Source organism: Schistocerca piceifrons, chromosome 7 (assembly GCF_021461385.2).
Source record: "Schistocerca piceifrons isolate TAMUIC-IGC-003096 chromosome 7, iqSchPice1.1, whole genome shotgun sequence".
NCBI classification, from domain to species: Eukaryota; Metazoa; Arthropoda; class Insecta; order Orthoptera; family Acrididae; genus Schistocerca; species Schistocerca piceifrons.
In genome coordinates this window covers 354528154-354548994 of record NC_060144.1, presented here as the reverse complement: position 1 = coordinate 354548994, position 20841 = coordinate 354528154, and the positions used below count along the sequence as shown (strand labels likewise).

The following is a 20841-nucleotide window of genomic DNA, read 5'->3' as shown; positions in this document are numbered from 1 at the left end:
CAGGGTGGACCGTAGTACGGCGACAGAAGTGGACCACCCGCGATTTTAAAGGAGAGAATTGAAACCCGTGGGAGAGGGTCCATGCAGAGGCACGCCGTATAGCCACCTGGAGCTGCCGTTCTGCAGATGGCATCGAGGAGGAACTAACCCAAATGCAGAAATCATCCACATACAGGGCAGGGGCGACCAAGGGACCGACAGAGGCCACAAGTCCATCGATAGCAATGAGGAAAAGAAGGACACTCAAGACAGAACCCTGAGGGATGCCCGTCTCCTGGGTCCGTGGAGAACTAAAAGCAGTACCAACTCGAACTCTGAATGACCGATGGATCAGGAACTGGCGGATAAAAATCGGGAGTGGGCCCCGAAGACCCCACTGATGAAGGGTTAGTAAGATGTGATGGCGCCAGGCCGTGTCATAGGCCTTGCGAAGGTCAAAAAACACTGCAACCAAATGGCGGCGCTGGGAAAAAGCCTGCCGAACTGCGGATTCCAAGCGAAGCAAATGATCGATTGGAGATCGTCCCTCTCGAAAGCCACACTGGTAAGGGGACAATAGATCCCGAGATTCGAGGACCCAAGTGAGCCGACGGGCTACCAGCCGTTCAAGTAACTTACAACCAACATTGGTCAAACTAATTGGCCGATAGCTGTCAACAGATAGGGGGTTCTGACCAGGCTTAAGGACAGGAACCACAATGCTATCCCTCCACTGAGAAGGGAAGTCACCCTGGAGCCAGATACGGTTAAACACCCGAAGAAGATGGTGCCGTTGTGGAGCACTGAGATGTTGAAGCAGCTGGTTATGAATGGAATCTGGGCCAGGGGCCGTATCATGAGAAGAAGATAGAGCAGAAAGAAATTCCCATTCAGTGAAAGGTTCGTTGTAAGATTCTGACTCACAAGTGGTGAAACATAAGGTGACAGCTTCAGCCTGCTGTTTGTGATGAAGGAAAGCAGCTGGATAGGAGGCCGACGCTGATGCCACTGCAAAATGGGTCGCAAGATGTTCTGCGAGAACTAATGGGTCCGTACAAATGCCATCTGGGAGGTGAAGGCCTGGGAGGGTGGACTGCCGATGGCAACCTTGGAGAGAGCGAAGTGTAGCCCATACCCGTGACAGAGGGACAGTGGAACCAAGGGAAGAAACGAATCGTTCCCAACATATCCGCTTGCTCTGTTTGATTAAATAACGGGCTTTAGCGCGAAGGCGCTTAAAGGTAGAAAGGCTGGCTACAGATGGGTGCCTCTTAAAGTGTTGCAAAGCTCGACGGCGATCACGGATGGCAATGGCAATGGCCGTACTCCACCACGGGACTTGCCGACGACGAAATTGTCCAGATGAGCGCGGGACAGCAAGGTTAGCAGCGCGAACAATCGCGTCAGACACGTCACGTAGGACGTCATCAATACAACCCGACAAAGAGGGAGAAAACTCGACCTGTGCAGTATATAGAGGCCAATCGGCGCGGTGGAAAGACCAACGAGGTAACCTGTCCATCGGGGAGCGGGAAGGGAGCGTGATAATCAACGGGAAATGGTCACTATCACAAAGGTCGTCGTGTGGCGACCAGTGTAATGAAGGGAGGAGAGAGGGAGAAGAAAGAGAAAGATCAATGGCAGAAAAGGTACCATGACCAGCACTGAAATGAGTAGGGGAGCCATCATTAAGAAGGCACAGGTCGTGGTCTGCAATAAATTGGTCTATAAGAAGACCTCGTCTAGATGGAAAGGCACTGCCCCACAAAGGATGATGAGCATTAAAATCCCCAAGGAGGAGGAAGGGAGCAGGGAGTTGCTGAAGAAGGGTGGTTAAGGCAGCAGGTGTAAGAGTCCTGTCAGGAGGGAGATAAAGATTGCATACTGTGACTGCAGAGTCTAAGTGGACCCTAACAGCAACCGCTTCCAATGTAGTTTGGAGAGGAATCCACGTGCTAGCAATGTCTGTACGGACCAACGTACAAACGCCACCAGAAGCCCGCAAGGGTCCGACCCGATTTCGACAGAAAACACGGAACCCACGGAGGGTCGGTGAGTGAGCATCAATAAAATGAGATTCCTGGAGAACCACACAAGCTGCTGAGTAGGACGAAAGAAGGGATTTCAATTCCGGAAGGTGACGATAGTAGCCATTACAATTCCATTGGAGAACCACAGAACGATGGTTTAAATGAGGGCTGAACACGCTAAATCCAGTCATACCGCCGGGTCCCCACCCGTCACCGACAAGGAGGGGGCGACATCCATAAACGACAGGTCAGAATCCGGTTGTGAAGCCGGGGAAGGGACCTCCGGTGACACCAGAGGCTCTTTGTCCCGGGACTTATGTTTCTTCTTCTTTTCAGGCTGAGATCGAGGAGGGCTGTGTGGCATAATGGAGCCAGCTGCAGCAAGATCAGGAACAGAAAGAGACCGGGCGACCTGGGGGCCGATAGACCGCGGCTCTCGCGGTCGCCGCGCTGCAGCAGACCTTTGACCTGGAAGGTGCCGGGAAGGGGCATCCCGGGAGAGGCGCCCTTGACCGGCAGACGCCGAAGAAGTGGGACACTTCTCCGGCTGGGGAGGGGGAGCGGCGCCCAGAGAAGGTGTGGGAGCCGCAGGGGAGGGGGGAAGGAGAGGGGTCCGGGATGGGGGTAAGGAAGGGGGAGGAAGGGATGAAGATGTAACCAAGGCATAACTAGATGTCATGGACACAGGGTGCAATCGTGCATATTTCTTACGGGCCTCTGTGTAGCTTAAACGATCAAGAGACTTATACTCCTGTATCTTTTTTTCTTTCTTATAGACTGGGCAATCTGCTGAACGTGGAGAATGACTACCATGACAATTTACACAGACAGGAGGGGGAACACAGGGACTCCCCTCATGGAGTGGACGTCCACAGTCACCACAGAGAGGGTCCTGGGTACAGCGAGAAGACATGTGGCCAAAACGCAAGCACTTAAAACACCGCATAGGAGGTGGGATGTACGGCTTCACATCACAGCGATAGACCATAATCTTAACTTTCTCAGGGAGGGTATCCCCTTCAAAGGCCAGGATAAAGGCACCAGTATCAATTTTATTTATTTATTTATTTTATTTATTTATTTATTGTTCCGTGGGACCACATTTAGGAGAAGTCTCCATGGTCATGGAACGAGTCAATACATGAAATTATAACACGATTGTAGAAACACATAAAATGAAACAAGTCGTTAGTTTAAATAAAGAAAATCAAGAATGTAACACTGGAATTTGCTTAATTTTTTATCTCTTCCAGGAGCTCCTCGACAGAATAGAAGGAGTGAGCCATGAGGAAACTCTTCAGTTTAGACTTAAAAGTGTTTGGGCTACTGCTAAGATTTTTGAGTTCTTGTGGTAGCTTATTGAAAATGGATGCAGCAGAATACTGCACTCCTTTCTGCACAAGAGTCAAGGAAGTGCATTCCACATGCAGATTTGATTTCTGCCTAGTATTAACTGAGTGAAAGCTGCTAACTCTTGGGAATAAGCTAATATTGCTAACAACAAACGACATTAAAGAAAATACATACTGTGAGGGCAATGTCAAAATTCCCAGACTATTGAATAGGGGTCGACAAGAGGTTTTCGAACTTACACCATACATAGCTCGAACAGCCCGTTTTTGAGCCAAAAATACCCTTTTTGAATCAGAAGAATTACCCCAAAAAATAATACCATATGACATAAGCGTATGAAAATATGCGAAGTATACTACTTTTCGTGTTGAAATGTCACTTATTTCAGATACTGTTCTAATGGTAAATAAAGCGGCATTTAGTTTCTGAACAAGATCCTGAACATGGGCTTTCCACAACAGCTTACTATCTATCCGTACGCCTAGGAACTTGAACTGTTCCGTCTCGCTTATAACATGCCCATTCTGTCTGATTAAAATGTCAGTTCTTGTTGAATTGTGGGTTAGAAACTGTAAAAACTGAGTCTTACTGTGATTTAGCATCAAATTATTTTCCACAAGCCACGAACTTACTTCATGAACTACATTATTTGATAATGTTTCAATATTACACACAAGATCCTTCACTACCAAGGTGGTGTCATCAGCAAACAGAAATATTTTTGAATCACCTGTAATACTAGAAGGCATATCATTTACATAAATAAGGAACAGCAGTGGCCCCAGCACCGACCCTTGGGGAACGCCCCATTTAACAGTGCCCCATTGGGACTGAACATCATTACCACTCTCAATATTGCGGAGGATTACCTTCTGCTTTCTGTTCTTAAAGTAGGAGGCGAACCAATTGTAAGCTACTCCCCTTACTCCATAATGTTCCAACTTCTGCAGTAATATTTTGTGGTCAACACAGTCAAAAGCCTTCGTTAAATCAAAGAAAACACCTAACGTTCTCAACCTTTTATTTAATCCGTCCAAAACCTCACAGAGAAAAGAGAATATAGCATTTTCAGTTGTTAAGCCATTTCTAAAACCAAACTGTACATTTGACAGCAAATTATGTGAATTTAAATGCTGCAGTAACCTTGTATATACAAGCCTCTCGATAACTTTAGCAAACACCGATGGCATAGAAATAGGTCTATAATTGTCAACATTATCCCTGTCTCCCTTTTTATAAAGTGGCTTCACTACCGAGTACTTTAATCGGTCAGGAAACCGACCACTGCTAAAGGAAAAGTTACAGATATGGCTAAGTACTGAGCTAATATACGTGGAACAATACTTCAGTATTCTGCTAGATACCCCGTCATATCCATGAGAGTTCTTGGTCTTTAGTGATTTAATTATTAACTCAATCTCCCTCTTGTCGGTATCATGGAGGAGCATTTCAGGTAACAGTCTCGGAACACTTTTTTCTAAGAGCGCTATATGATTCCCTGTTGGGACTAGGTTTCTATTTAGTTCACCTGCTATATTCAGAAAGTGATTATTAAGTACTGTACATATATGCGACTTATCAGCAACACGGACATCCCCACTACGCACTGATTCTATATCCTCGACCTGTCTCTGCAGACCAGCCACTTCCTTTACGACTGACCATATGGTTTTAATTTTATCCTGAGACTTAGCTATTCTATCTGCATACCACATACTTTTTGCCTTCCTAATAACTTTTTTAAGCACCTTACAATACTGTTTGTAATGGGCTGCTGCATTTAGATTTTGACTGTTTCTAACGTTTTGATATAATTGCCACTTTGTTCTACAAGATATTCTTATCCCTTTAGTCAGCCACCCAGGCTGCCTGTTTGTGCTAGTACCCTGTTTTAAACGTTCTAACGGAAAGCAACTTTCAAAGAGCACGAGAAAAGTCTTGAGGAAAGCATTATATTTATCGTCTACTGTATCAGCACTATAAACATCTTGCCAATCTTGTTCCTTGATAAGGTTTACAAAAGTCTGTACAGCAACTGGATCAGCTTTCCTAAAAAGTTGGTAACTATATTTAACATACGATTATCTTTAGGACCCTTCTGAACACGCCGAACAAAGTGAACACCCCGCCGTCCGAGATTGTCCCGAAGTTCCTCATCAGTTTGAAGGATGAGGTCTCTGTGAAAAATCACACCTTGTACCATATTCAGAGACTGGTGAGGGGTAATGGACACGGGAATTGTGCCAAGATGGGTACAGGCACGAAGGGCCGCAGATTGGGCAGCCGAAGCAGTTTTTATCAGTAACGAACCCGACCGCATCTTGCTCAGGGAGTCCACTTCGCCGAACTTGTCTTCAATGTGTTCCACAAAGAATAAAGGTTTGACACTGGTGAAAGTATCTCCATCAGTCCTGGTGCAAACCAGATAACGGGGGAAAGGTTTTGCCCCTAGACGACGGGCCTGACCCTCCTCCCAGGGGGTAGCCACGGAAGGGAAGGCCGAAGGGGCAAGAGAAGCAGCACTTGAGGAATCAGTACCACGCAGAGAGACGGCCGCAGAAGAGCGGCCAGAGTTTTGGACCCGTATGCGTTTCATCTGCATAGCGTCCGCCCTGATACCACCCACTCCGATCAGGGGCTCTCCTCACGGGCGCCACCCAGCCACAGCAAGGGCCGTCTGGCACGGCGGCCATTGCCGGGAGTTCCGATGCTCCAGGATGACGAGCAACCACTCCAAGGCATGCATGAGGAGGTCACAGCTCAGGTATCAGAAGTGTGATCCCTGTGTGTTCAGGGGGCTCAACCAAAAGGGTACATAGCGACCCCACCACACGGGCTGGCTACCGTGCTGGCTATGCACCCTAGCATCAGACAACGACGTAAAAGAAAAGGTGGAATGTACTAGGAGGGCACACGTCGGAGACACTAGGTAAGGTGCTCTTCCCCAAATGGCTCACACTACGGAAGAGAAATTTTGGAATGGAGGTCAAACCCCAGAGGGGGACCAAGGAATGCCAAAAGGAGGAGATGATTACGCAACAAAGCCGGAGTGTAAAACCAACAGAACCAGGAGGATAGCGGGGGCCAACATAAGCAAGGACACCAATAGAGGGAGAGGAGAGGGCGAGGGGAAAGGGGTATGGAGGGGAAAGGAGGGGAAGGGAAAGGAAATGCAGCCCGGGAGAGAAAGAAGGCTGCAATGGCTCGGGGCCCCGTGCTCGCCACGCACGTATCCACGAAAGAGTTGTGGACCCCCTGGGGGGGGGGGGGGTGTAAGAGACACCCACAATCTCGACATGTGACGCTGGAAGTACAGTGGGAAGACATATGGCCGAACTTCCAGCACTTAAAGCACCACATTCTGGGAGGTACATATGGCTTGACGTCACAGTGGTAGACCATCACCTTGACCTTCTTGGGCAATGTGTCACCCTCAAAGGCCAAGATGAAGACACTGGTGGCAACCTGATTATCCCTCTGACCCCGATGAATGCGCCAGACGAAATGAACTCCTCACCACTCTATATTGGCTCGCAGCTCGTCGTCAGGCTGCAAAAGAAGGTCACTGTTGAATATAATACCCTGGATCATATTTAAGTTCTTATGGGACGTGATGGTAACAGAAACATCCCCCAACTTGTCACAAGCGAGTAATGCCTGCGACTGGGCAGAGGATGCTGTTTTTATCAAGACTGACACAGAGCACATTTTGGACAAGCCCTCTACCTCCCCAAACTTGTCCTCCAAATGCTGCACAAAAAACTGAGGCTTCATGGACATGGAAGATTCCCCATCAACTCTTGTACATACAAGGTACCGGGGCAAATAAGCTTCACTGCCATCCTTGGGGTGGCATTCCTCCCATGGTGTGGCCAGGGAGGGGAACAATTTGGGGTCATATTTCTTAGCACTGAAGTTAGACTTTGCTCACTCAGAGACTGCTGGCGACGGACCACCAGCAACAGATGACGTACTATGCTTTATGGTGTGTCATCTGCCCTGATGCCACTCACTCCGACCAGGGGCCCTCCCCACGGACACCACCCAGCTGCAGCAAAGGCCACCTGGCAGGATGGCCATTGCTGGGAGTCCTGATGCCCCAGGGTGATGGGCATCTACTACTTGGCATACATGGGGAGTTAACAGCACAGGCATCAGCAGAGCGATCCCTGTGTAGTCAGGGGGGGCTACAACCAACAGGGTACATGGCAGCCCCGCCACAATAGACTGGCTACCATACTGGGAATGAGGTGCAAAGAATTCCATGGTCATGGTCGGCGCAGAAAACGACACTGCATAGTGGGTGGAGGAAAACGCACCCAGGAAGGTGTCCTCGCCCAAGAGATGAAGGATCAGCGGGACTGTATGCCTTGACGAAAAAGTGGGCTAAAGATCTCAATGCACGATGCACCATGTAAGGCATCCTTCCCCAATTGGCTCGCTGTTTGAGAAAATTTTGAAAAATGGAAGTCAAACCCTAAAGGGGACCATCACATAAAGGCCAAAAGGTGTGAGACTCCTTTTAGTCACCTCTTACGACAGGCAGGAATACCTCGGGCCTATTCTAACCCCTGGGCCCACAGTGGCTAAGTTTATTGGATCTGTTTTTCATGGAACAGCTTGTTTTGTCCCTGTGTTTTTGGCTACTGTGAGGAAGAATACATTGAATTTATTAGCCAATGATATGATTTTATATCATCTGCCTCTTGGATACTGTTATCTGGATATTAAATATTATTTTCCTTATTACAATATTCATTTCATGTCAGATAATGCTAAAAAAATGTCTGTCTGATCTCATAGTCTTTAATTTTTTATGCATAGTACATGGTTTTTTGCTTTTTTGATCTCAGAACAAAGAATTATGCAATAATGCCTGTTAATAATTGGTAAGTCTTCAACAAGAGCTATTCCTCTGCATTAAAAATGCTCTCTCTTCCTAGCACAACATACATGATCTCAGATGTTAGTTACACTTTTCTTGGCTTCAACCGTAATTTTCATTGAACCATGGAAAATTGGATGTATTAGGTTGTAAGAATAGTTTTGGAAATAATACAATTTGTCATCTAATGTATGTCCTTGGTAAACAACTATTCATTTACAATCCTCTTAAATTTTATTTTTCCCTTCCTATTTAAATCTGACTGATAAGGATGCTTTATTGCCAGCATTTGATCATCATGGTCAGATAATTTATTATGAAAGCTAACATCTATTCAATAAAGAACAGTTGCTTTTATGAATACATTATCACTTACTTTGTATTATGCTTTTCTATTCTGTTGGGAATGTTTCTGTGGGGGGCTCAATCACAGATAGATTGCCACTTATGATGTTAAGTTGCAAAAAAATACAATTAATACACTTACACAAAGCTTTCGATCTGAGCTTCCGGAGCTGGCGGTCATATGTCCATGAGGTGTGCGTTTCTCTGATTCTCTTTTGCTGATGAAGGCTATGGCCAAAAGCTTTGTTTAAGTGTCTTAATCGACCCTATCTGCAACTTAATGTGTCTTCTTTACAGTAAGTAACAATCTATCTTTCCTTAATTGTTAAAGGTAAAAATGAGTTATGATTGCTACCCTTTGTACTTCTCAAGTTTCTGTTTGTCATTTCTCCACTAACTGTTGCAATGGTGTCTCCAGTCATTCGACAACTCTGTTTTTCAGAAACATTTACCCTGAAAAAGACCTAGTTGAAATATCAGAAATCATAGTGATCAGACAGACAATGCACTGCTTACACTGACTGCTTCCGGAAATGTGCAGTGCAAGTAATCTCTCACTGGAAACATTCTGATGCAGAACATGGACTGTGCGATGTGACCTAGGGAGAGGTGATGCACAATCACATCTCACGCATGATTACCCCACTCCAGTGAATGACTCCTGAAGTTCTATTTATATACTTTCAACAGAGAGCTTCATACTGTAGCACTTTGTTCAATTTTTTATGAGGAGCAGTTTCAACAATGTGTGTCATGTTGTTCTCAGTTACATAGTTATGTCCCAGCACTACACCACCATCTTGATCAAGATCTTTGCTCAGAGATCCTACACCGCATGTGACACTCTAAAGATGACCTCTTAATCTTTTTAACCTTCTGTTTACTACTAACATTAATTTGCATTTTCTTTCCCATCTTGTCAAAACTGTTCTTCAATCCTTTGGTTAGTCTGCACACTTGTGACCACTATCTCCACAGCAGTAAAGCTATTCAAGATATCTAGTCTAAAGTTAGTACAAAGCAACATCTTTTGAACATTTTGCCTGATCTGACAAGTTTTACCACATTCCAGATATGTACCCTACTCCTCTTAACTTTACTGCTCCTAACTGCTGCTCTTAACTGTTCCAGTTCTGCTTGTGCTACTATTAGCTCATTTTCTAGTTTTAAGACAGTTGTGGAGTGATATGCACAACTACTACAGCACCAAATGTATGTTTTTTTATATGATCTATACTATTATGTTAAACAGTCAAATGACAGATAAAGAAAACTTATTAAAAAGATTTTACATTACTACTGATGACACTTGCTTCTTTGTCTTTCATATTAAAAAATATTTCACAGAAAACTTTTAGCTTAATTTTACTGTTCTATTTTTTGTGGTTTGAGGTCCTAGGTAGTGTTTATTTATTTTTTTTTTTTTCGTTCATCCAGGAATAATCTCAATGATATATGATTTGTCACATATTACAATGTAAATATGGCTCAAATATACACACACACATAAAATAATAAAATTATGTTTTTATGAGGGTATGACTGCTTGTTGACAGTGGCCTTGCTGAAGGAATCATCCCACTGTTTGCCTGAAAACTAAAACCACAGAACAACTAAATAAGGATGGCCAGGCAGGACAAACTCAACTGCTCTGCCTCATTCAGTTTGTCTCTGTAGTAAATGTTTTTTTGATTATTCAGAATTTGCACCTAACAGCTTATTATATGATAAAACAGTTTTGTACCATGTCTTTGCACCTTTCTACATTATCTTACAGAAACCGAGGTATTAATTCACACACTGAATTGAGTGACACATACATTACTAATGATATCAAACAAACTGGGAGTTGCATAAAATAAGATTTCTGCAAGTCTTCAGTATAGTAATGTGTTATGTGTAAGAAAGCATTTTAAACGGCTTTCTGTTTGATGATGCATGACTACAATGGCCTAAGAATTATCTTATGTATTTTTGTTTTTGTCACACACACTATATCCTTGAGGATCTTTTTGCCACAGACCTGTGAACAATAAGAGTATCTATCTTCATCTATTCCCAATTGAGATAAATTTTGTACGATAGGACTATCTTAAGGGGACAATGCTTTCTCAAGTGTTAGTGAAACAGCAAGTATTTCCCTACTGATTCTACAGTAGATTATTTAAGCAAAGCATATAGGCAGGATTTCCCAAAAAGTACAAAAGTATTATGGGTTGTAAAATTATCTTCAAGTGAATAGTTAGAACATGGCATACCAGAAAACAGTTTTAGGCAAATTAAGAAGACAAGCAGAATTTTGACAGGAAAAAAAACAATATCTCAATATTTCTAACATTTGTAAAATGCTAAACATACATCTTTGCTGTGCAAGCAACCCTAGGGAAAGCATTATAATGGAATCCATAGAAATTACGATCCACAAAAATTTTGTCAATAGGGAGGAAGTTTATCACTTAATACCAGCATGCAATCCCAAGTTAACAGCTGTAAGTTGAGCACAAGCTCAGCATATGAGACAGATCAATAATTCTTACATCTAGATTTGAATGCAGATTCCAGCCCACTCCCTCCCCACTGCCGTGTCAGTAATTAACTTCCTTTCAAGCCCCTTTGGCTGCCGAAGACCTGGCCATGTGGAGGAGGCAACTCCCCCACTATAGTTCGATCCACGAATGATGGCCGTTCGCACATGTCGATGCACGGACAGGGACTGCATTGTTGATGACTCAAAGCAACATTTGTGATATGATAATGTGCTTTATTATGCAGAATTTATCACTTACCACCACATTCAGCAATGGCAACTCGCAACAAATGGAACCTAAGTTCACTAAACAACTCGCTTTGATCAAGTTTAATGCTCACATTAACTACGGCATTCACAGCAGAGTGCTCAGAACACTACTGAACATTCATTAGCTGTTGGAGAATATGTGACGTAGGTGTGCATAACAAGCCTAAACTCTACAACCATTGTTTGTGAGTCCAAGTATAGTATAAATGTAGACGTTAGCAGTTACTTCACACTTTGTCATAAAATGCTGAGTGTGATACTTGCTGAAACTTATTAGAAAGCCGCTCTAGTTGCTAATATATTTGTAAGCCCACGACTGGTTTCAGTTTTCACAGTTTCTAGTGGCTCTGAAAATGGCCTGGGCATGAAGGCCAAAATTGGTTGTGAACACATTAGCAGCAACAGTGGCTACTTATCAATGAAACATACACTTGTGGAACAAGAACACACTCTAAATATGCAGAAACTAATACTTGTCGAAACATCACATTACAGTAGACCCCTACAAATTTGGATACACAAAAAGTTTTCATCAGGAAATACAGTATCAACAATATTTTCTGCATCACAAGAAACAGCTAAGAAAGAAAAAAGTTGCATATGTTCAACTGATTATGTTTTTGGTTTAAGTTTGACTTATTCTTTGATCTCTGGCAATATGTCAATATGAAAAATGCCAATTTTCGTATTGGTTCCAAATCCACATTAAACTGTAAGTCCTGCCATAACTGGAGTGGCTAAGTCAGTTCAAGATCAAACAATGGAAAATCGAGGATGGAATGTAACAATATTATGAAAATAAAGTTGCTACTCACCATTTAGCAGAGATGCTGAGTCGCGATAGGCACAACAAAAAGGCGACTCAGCATCTCTGCTATAAATAAGTTCAAGGTCAGAAAAAGGCGAGGGATTACCGTCTCAAATAGGACCAAGCCACGTACGGTATACAAAACAAACCACAGGTTGATTACAGCTTTACCTTTTATGCTTTCTCCTTATATTAACCTGACAAATACTATATCAATGTAAATATTATATTTTTACTGCATGAATATATTTCGATACTATAAACCATGAACATGACAAGCTGTGGCAAAGCGAGTAAAAAAAATATGTTATCAGCAAATAAGTAAAGCACATCTGACCTCAGTCTGAAGGTTGATATAAAGGCCAGAATTATACAGTATATGTCCTGAACTGATTTAACTAGCCCCTCATAAGGGAACAAAAAGTTTGACATGGATTTTTAATCAAGATACAACTTGACACATCAGACAAACAGATCAGGGTCAGAAGTGAAGGAAGTGATAAGCAACAGAATAAATATTCTTAAACCAACTGGGGACTGAATCCCCCGATTGTTTGTAGTCTGACACTCAACCTACGAGTAAATAAGGATAACAATTTTTATCAAGAATCAATTGTTCACACCTAAACAAGATACACAGATTGGTCCAATAACCACTCTAACAGGACTTTACAAAGTTCTTTCCCATCACAAATGTTTTTCATGGTGCAACAATTAGCACCAAAACAAACAAATCTGTGATACTATGATAGCACTGCTTGGTAAGTACACTGAAAAAGATCACAAATAATGAGTAGAACACTCACTCATTTCAGGCCACAAGGAATGTCCTACCGTTGTCCTTCCCACCCCTCCCACAGTGGTACTCAATATCCATGTCCATCTTTACACAACCCCTGCTCCCAGTCCTTTGCCTCATGGCTTATATCCTTGTAATAGACCTAGATGTGAGAAACCCAGTCAAGTGATGTACAAGCTAAGCTGCAACCACTGTGCTACATTCTACATGGGCATGGCAACCAACATGCTGCCTGTCCGCATGAATGGCCACCGACAAACTGTGGGCAAGAAACACCTGGACCAACCTGTTGCTGGGCACGCCACCCAACATGATGTTCTTCCATTTCAGTGACTGCTTCACAATCTGTGACATCTAGATCCTTTCCACCAACACCCGCTTTTCTGAACTGTGCAGGTGGGAACTCTTCCTGCAATATGTCCTACATTCCTGTAACCCTCCTGGCCTCAACCTTCGTTAGTCATTGTCCTTACCCATCTACCTCCTTCACTGTTCCCATTCGAGCACTACACTGCCCTCTATTCCACCAACACATCCACAGCCTTTTTACTTCTCTTCTTTTTCACTACCACACCCCCTCCCCCAAAGCACTCTTAACTTCCCAACTCCACTTAGCTGCTTTATCCTCTCTCCATTTCATCCATGTATGCTCCCACAAGCATCCTTTTACTGTCCCCCACCCCTTCCCTGCTATCCCTCCCCTCCCCAGCCTCCTCCCTTCCCCAAGAACCCAGTTTACTTCTCCTGTCATATGCTACTGCTTGCAGTCTAGCCTTAGCACTTAGAGACTGTGGTCTTTGGTGTGTGTGTGTGTGTGTGTGTGTGTGTGTGTGTGTGTGTGTGTGTGTGTGTGTGTGTGTGTGTGTTTTGACGTAGGCATGGTCTAATTCTGTTGAAGGCCTTTCTGGCTGAAAACTTTGTCAGACTTTTTGTGGTGCATGTGTGTGACTCGGCATCTCTGCTTATGGTGATTAACAACTGTTCTATTCATAATATTGTTGTTTGTTTTTGGGTGGTCAAATGGACTGACAATTCCGTTTTTAAGTACAACTTTTTGTTACTGGTGTACTCTCTCCGTGCAGTGCTGCCAGTGGTGATATGTATCCACTATGTGGATGCCATCTGTTTAAGGTCAAAAAGTAATCGTCACTCTCGCTGGCTGCATAGTCTGTTAAGCCAGGAAAACTTTTAAAATAGTAGCAGTAATAGCAATAGTAGTAGTAAAACAAATACTGTAATGCAGCTATCCATTTTTGAATGCTCCTTCATAAATAAAAGAAAATGCAATTGCCCCAATTTAATTACCATATCAGCAGATACTGAATGTTTCAAAACAGCCATTAATAGTTTGACACTTTGAGTTTGTAGTTGGTTTTAATTTATTCTGTCACTTTTATTTGGAAATTTGAAGTAATCAACTGCAATCCTATATAGACCTGAAACCCCGAAAGATCACATTATCACTAATAATGTTGAAAATGAGCTAAATGTGCCAAAACTTAACATAGAATCCCACTCAGTTTCTTTACAGAATTCACAAGTCATTTATCTGTGATCTAAAAAACAAGAAGATTGCATTATCACACTGCCGGCTTTAACCTGTGACCCTAGAGAGATGACTTAAGCTTCAAGCTCATACAGAACAGTGGTCATGAAGTTATTCATTACACACATGAACAGTCACCTACAATATGAAAAATGTTTAATTCCAAAAATAGCAGGAAATTAGCAGGTCAACCATGGGGTGGGAGGTGGGAGGTTGGGGTTGGTTTTGGTGGTGGCAGTAGTTAAAATAAAAAATCAGCTCCACTCCTTAACCCGGAGCTTACTGCAGATGCCTTGAGCAGACAATTGTTTACAATAAAGTGAAGATAGCTCAGGTCTCGATACATCTTGTACAGATCACTTAGAGCCCAATGTTGCACTGGAAATTCAAGGTAATAAATAAATGAAGGAAGAAGCAGATATGTTACTACATAGCTGGTTATGTAGTATGCTAGACATATCAGAGCTTCAGATTACATGAAGATCTTCCTAAATACTATTCAGATGTAGCCTATGGGAAAAAGAGTATGGTGGTTGAATATTCATGAAATAGGCTGGAAACAAGAAATGGACCAATATGCTCAATTCCCTCACTTCCATGTCATGCCTTAAGTGGTGTCTTTTGGCCGTGGTCTTGGACATAAACATGAAATGTTTCTACTGTCATATTCATAAAAGTAAAGCTATCATCATGCTGAACACTACAGTGTCTTATTAGGCATTTACTGTTCTTGTAGAGGTGGGATGTTCTTGTCATCTTCTGACTATTGATACATGGGGTCCAGCTAGTTATAGGGTCAAGCTAATGAACATGGGCTTTGAACCTTAGTGCAACTTGGCATTTTTCACATTAAAAAACATTGTTAGTGATGAAAGACATTGTTAGTGATGAAAGACACGATAAAATAACAGATTAAAATTGGAGGATCGAACCCCTGAAAGAAAGAAATTGTAGTCAATCAGTGTGGACTTCAGTTCTCCAATGATGTCTTCAAGCAAAAGCTGTAACATATCCTGTTAAATGGTATTTTTGTTTTTGGTTCTAGCAGTCCACAGTATTCATAATTGTCACTAAAAATGTAATTTCAGTCATTATCTAGACAGCTTTTTTTTGTAATGTTAAGTGAAGACGTAAAAAATAAATTAAAAAAATTCCTGCATGCATACTAACTTTCTAGTTACTTAAATTCAGCAAAACTGTTTCAGGCAGTTATGAGAAAGTTTCAGTTTTTGTCAATTTATTCATAATCAATCTTCATTTCAACATTTACAGATTGTGCTGCTGTTGTGACTTAGATTTTCAACTGCAATTTAGTGTGCTCCCACAGTGGTATTCTGCCATTCTGAGAACCTACACAATATCTTCATCCACCCCAACACAGCCCCTGCTCTCATCTCCTTGCAACTTGGCTCATGCCCCTGTAACAGACCTTGATGCAAGACCTGTCCCACACATTCCCCCACCAACACCTATTCCAGTCTGGTCATAAGCATCACATATCCCATCAAATGCAGAGCTACCTGTGAAACCAGTCATGCGATCTACAAGCTAAGCTGCAACCACTGTAATAGCTGGACCAACCTGTTGCTGAGTATGCTGCCCAACATGATGTTCTTCATTTCAATGACTGCTCCACAGCTTTTGCCATCTGGATCCTCCCCACCAACACTAGCTTTTCTGAACTGTGCAGGTGGGAACACTTCCTACAATATGTGCTACAGTCCTGCAAACCTTTTGGCCTCAACCTTCATTAGTCATTGTCCTTACCCACCTAGCTCCTTCACTGTTCCCATTTCAGCACTACACTGACCTCTATTCCACTAACACACCCTCAGTCTTTTTACTGCTCTTTTTTGCTACTGCCGCCCCTCCGTCTAACTTCCCAACTCCACCTAGCGGCCCTACCCTCCCTCCACCTTGATACTGTATGATCCCAGAAGCATCATTTTACTGTCCCCCACTCGTTCCTTGCTATCTGTCCCCTCCCCAGCGTCCTCCTTACCCCCACCACACTATTTGCCTCATGTGCTGCCACTTAAGAGTCTGGCCTTGGCACCTACAGACTGCAGTTGTGTGTGTGTGTGTGTGTGTGTGTGTGTGTGTGTGTGTGTGTGTGTGTGTGTGTGTGTGTGTGTGTGTGTGTTTTCAACAAAGGACTTTGTGGCTGGCAACTTACTTTCTGATGGTCTATTTTGTTGTGCCTATCTTCAACTCACCATCTCCACTATATGGTGAGCAGCAACTACCCTTTTCATAATATTGTTACATTCCATGCTGGATTTTCCAAAAAACATATAACTGTTTAATTTGGTCTCTCTGTTAAGCCTAGTTTACACAACGGCACTAGGTTGGAGGTAACTGTGCTACCGGCCACTATGCATGCGCGCCGCGCATTTGCGTAACTCGTTGGTGAAACTAAGCACTTTCAGCATGTTCCAACTCTGGCGACACTAGTTGCACAAGTTTTGACATTATGTGTGTTCATAGAGTGTAGACAAACTGAAATATGAAGTGGGGAACAGAGAATAAGGTTCGCTTTTCGAATATCTACGCTTTGCATAGGTGTTTGTGGGATTTCATTGTTGCTGATTACAAAAATAAGCAACATATTGCTCCTGCTGAGACCATCATGTGCGATCATAACAGATGGTTTGACAATAACTGAGCTGCAGGGCAAAATTTATTGAGTTAGGAGAGCATATACAACTGAATTAAGAAAAATACAAGCAAGTGTAATTCTAGCTATGGCAATGCTCTCGTCTACAAGACAAATCCCATTGTTCGAGTTGGCCAACTCTTTGTTAAGGAATACTGTTGACAGGAGGGAATGCTATACAAATTCAAGAAGTTGCATTCTTTATTCAATATTCATCTATTTAAAACGCCGCTGCAGTGCTCCCCGTTCACACATGTTACAATTTTTAAATATTTCCACTGTACAGATCTATCTTCAAGAGAGTAGATTGCAAACCATTCTCTTCTTAATGCAGCCTGATTTGTATTATTGTTGCTAGTGTTAATAATTATTACGGGTAATGTTAATAATTAATGGTGTTAATGAAAAAGTGTCATTACCAATTAAAACCATATCTTATAGCATGCCGAGTGTTCTCGACTGTAATGCATACAATATGATGTGCAATTTCAGTTCTGGCGACAGTGCTTCATGCATTACAGTACCTTTATTCCTTATGGAATAATTAACTGTATTTAGAAGAAACATGAACAGTTTTGGTGTCATTCTAAGATAATTAAATGAACTTCTTGGATCATCCGTTACAAATTATTTCAATAAGGATGCTGAGCAACCGAGCTGATGTCTTTTCTTCATCCAGTCATGAATCGAAATGTTTCTTATTTTTTTCCTTATGCAGCGATTCCACACAACAAGCTTTAAATCCATCACAACTCGTGCAACATGCAGCAGCCAAAACTTTCATTTCATACAAGACTCAGGGACCCACAAAACGATGAAACTGAAATGTGTACTGGTGTCGCTGTGTCTACAGTCATATATGAAACCACTTGCGTGCACCTCATTCCATGCAACGAGTGGTGCAACCCAATGTTGTTGTGTAAACTAGGCTTTATTATTAGCAAGTAGGCCCACCTGGAAAGTAATTTCTGGGCTACTGGCATGGTTTAAGATACCACTAAACATTCTTTGGGCATTTCGAATCACCCTGTAATATAGTACAGTTATGGTGACCCTTATATTCAATAGCCGGGCCAGCTACTTAAGTACAGTAACATTTAAATTGAGAAAAGGGCAGCAGGCAGTTGCAAAGTCTGTAATTTATTGCAGATCTAGATTTTGACTATAATGCAGGCATGACTAGTACAATAACAGTCATAAAAGGCCCAATGACATTGTTCTAGTTAGCCTTTACATGACAGACACAAAATGGTTGTTTATGGTTTTGGTTGGTTTTGTGTTTTGCACTTTTGTCATATTTTATGCTCTGACATGATGGGAAATTTATAAGTCTTTGGTAATGCACTGATGATTTTATTATATCTGAAATTGAGATCTGCAATAAATCACAGATTTTGAGACTGACTGCTGTCCTTTATTCAATATGAATATTCAATGGTTGCTGCACACACAGGCATCCAATGGATTCCAAATTGGTAATTTTTAAATTATACCTCTATCACTTCAATCTTTCTATAACTTTGACCAAATACTTGTGAAAGGCCTACGTCGAATATTCATCCCATCATTCAGCACAAACTACTCCAGTCTTATCACTAGTATATTCTACCCCATTACCGTCAAGTTTTACTGTCCAAAGCACACCATTAAACTCTTCTTATATGAATTATTATTAGTGGAGATGATATTACATTCTTCTCATATAGTGCTCAAGAGAGATATGAAGATATGTATTCATGCAATGATGAATTTACATCATTGTAAAACACTTCATTTGGTGAAAATGAAATAGCCATATTATCATCTACTATGCATATCAAGCCGGGTGATGGTGGGGGAATTAGATTAGGAAATGAGACACTTAAAGTAGTAAAGGAGTTTTGCTATTTGGGGAGCAAAATAACTGATGATGGTCGAAGTAGAGAGGATATAAAATGTAGACTAGCAATGACAAGGAAAGCATTTCTGAAGAAGACAAATTTGTTAACATCGAGTATAGATTTAAGTGTCAGGCAGTCGTTTCTGAAAGTATTTGTATGGAGTGTAGCCATGTATGGAAGTGAAACATGGACGATAAATAGTTTGGACAAGGAGAGAATAGAAGCTTTCGAAATGTGGTGCTACAGAAGAATGATGAATATTAGATGGGGTATATCACATAACTAATGAGGTGGTATTGAATAGAATTGGGGAGAAGAGGAGTTTATGGCACAACCTGACTAGAAGAAGGGATCGGTTGGTGGGACATGTTCTGAGGCATCAAGGGATCACAAATTTAGTAATGGTTGGTTGGTTGTTTCGGGGAAGGAGACCAGACGGCGAAGTCATCGGTCTCATCGGATTAGGGAAGGACGGGGAAGGAAGTCGGCCGTGCCCTTTGAAAGGAACCATCCCGGCATTTGCCTGGAGCGATTTAGGGAAGTCACGGAAAACCTAAATCAGGATGGCCGGACGCGGGATTGAACCGTCGTCCTCCCGAATGCGAGTCCAGTGCCTAACCTTTAGTAATGGAGGGCAGCGTGGGGGGTAAAAATCGTACAGGGAGACCAAGAGATGAATACACTAAGCAGATGCAGAAGGATGTAGGTTGCAGTAGGTACTGGGAGATGATGAAGCTTGCACAGGATAGAGTAGCATGGAGAACTGCATCAAACCAGTCTCAGGACTGAAGACCACAACAACGAGAACAACAACATGGATATCACAAACCATTTAAAATATAAAGTATGGTATGCTGAGATAAGGTACTAAGTAAGAATGAAAACTAAAAATGATGAGGGGATAACCACAATTTTCAAGCCAGACAAGCAACATAAAATTTAATTTCAGTTTTCAATGTTGAACTCAATATGATAAAGCAAAGATGGCGCAACAGTTGTTAGGGACTATGAAAGCTGGGAGAGGCTGCAGATATGGCATGTCTGAATTGCAATGGAACTAAAATTATATTTGCTGTTTGTATGACAGTCACAGGGGATAGCATAATAAGCGAAATAAACCTTCGAATCATAAGTATCATGGAGAAATTATATTTAAGATATAGGAAGATATTAAGACTTGGTAAGACGCTAATGTATCACTCCTGTATGCAACTGCATAATACTAAGAAACTTAAGTTTGTCGGTCTTCATCAGGTAGCACGTGACAAATGACATAGATTTCATTGTATTAGGTGTGTAAAAATGTATTTGATTCAGGTCTCTGAGAATTAGTGTGGCTGAATCACGACTACAATAAATGCTAATATTAAGCATCCCAATTTCACTGGAGCTGTACTCATTTCTGTAGTGCCTTCAACGTAGTATGTTACCAAACTTTAGGCCAGCCAATACCCCGCAGGCGTAACTATTAACCCCAACTTTCCGCCACAATACCATTCAGTGGTAAAACTCAACGGGGAATATTCGAGAGACCATGACAATACGACAAAGTAAAACTGTTGTACTTAAGTTAGTACGTGGCTACTTCTTCATCCAAATTCTTAATCGTCTTGCACATAATTTTAATCCATGCATCATCAAAACTCTCGTTTATTCATAGCATTGCCTGACTCTTGTACTTTATGAGCAACAGGTTATGAACATATGGGCAAAATCATCTTCATCTAGCTTTTTATACGCTATCTTCAAACCATAATATACAA

General features: G+C 42.2%; 1 protein-coding gene across 1 annotated transcript in view; it reads right to left on the bottom strand.

Moving 5' to 3' along the window:
• The window catches only part of LOC124805075 (26S proteasome non-ATPase regulatory subunit 4), an 87947-nt gene that overhangs the window by 66829 nt on the left and 277 nt on the right, over positions 1-20841 (bottom strand). The gene's annotated exons all lie outside the window — the stretch shown is intronic.